Source organism: Octodon degus, unplaced genomic scaffold (genome assembly GCF_000260255.1).
Source record: "Octodon degus isolate 3935 unplaced genomic scaffold, OctDeg1.0 scaffold00005, whole genome shotgun sequence".
Lineage (NCBI taxonomy): Eukaryota > Metazoa > Chordata > Mammalia > Rodentia > Octodontidae > Octodon > Octodon degus.
In genome coordinates, this window is record NW_004524581.1 from 30,935,454 (window position 1) to 30,936,562 (window position 1,109).

Sequence of the window (1,109 nt, forward strand, 5' to 3'; positions counted from 1 at the left end):
TTTGACACAGCTGTTTTTAACAGCTGCACCACGCTGTGTACATTCCCAGGGGTTTCTCTTGCACAGAATCTGTCACGTTTTCCAAGTGTACACTGATAGTGTGGGTGTGTACTTAGGGTCTCTCCTGGACTGTGAGTGTCCCTGGCCAGGTCCAGGCAGCGTGGTAGGGGATGAGTCATCAGCAGACACTGCTCCAGCGCTGTTCATTTACAGTTTGCATCTCATAGTATAGCTTTGTCCTGTTTCATTTAATATTATCCAGTAGTAAAAATGTTGTTCCCCGTACTTCATTTTTATAGATTCCGGTGTGAATTTGTGATTGTCTCCTCACTTTACAGCATGAAGCACTTAAACTGGAATGCTACATTAAGGCAGGCGAGGTGCTGGGAGTGGTGGCATGCACCTGGGAGGCTGAAGAAGGCAGCTCAGGCCAGCTGGGACTCCATAGTGAGACTCTGGAAAGAGAGAGAGACACACACAAGGGACACAGCTACTGATTAGTACAGGTCCAAGAGACGGGTGTATGGAGTTCAGGAGTCCAGCATGTGCTTAAGATGAGCTTATTCCCCAGCAGCACCACTCCCAAGTGTTGTAATTTCAATTGTCCTGAACATCCAGGAAGGAACCGCCAATTTATACTCTCAGCAGGATTTCTGGGAAACATATTTCGTCCTCACTTATTTATTTGATTATGTAGCATGGCTGAAAATATAAAAGCAGTTCTCCCTTGCCCTGCACACTTTGAATTCCTTGGCACTGTGCCACCTTGTTCTCTGCTTGCCACTTAGCCTCAGGACAATGGAGGTGCTCTCTCGCCCCAACACTTCTCCCATTGGGAGGCAAAGGCTGTCGTGCACTTTGGGCCTAGTGCTAGTACCGCTGGCAAATGCCGTGCCCAGTGGTTCCACTCTTTCTGTCTCACCCAAAGAATTGGCAAGGGGACTAAGGATGTAGCTCAGTGGTCCAAGGTTCAACCTCCGGCACGGACAAAGAATTGGCAAGGACTGGAGCAGAAGGACGGTCTGTCCCCCCAAAGCCTGTATACTTCAGTTTCTTAGTTGCCCAGGTGATAGTTCTGGTTACAGTTTCTGTTACCTTTGTCTCTTAGA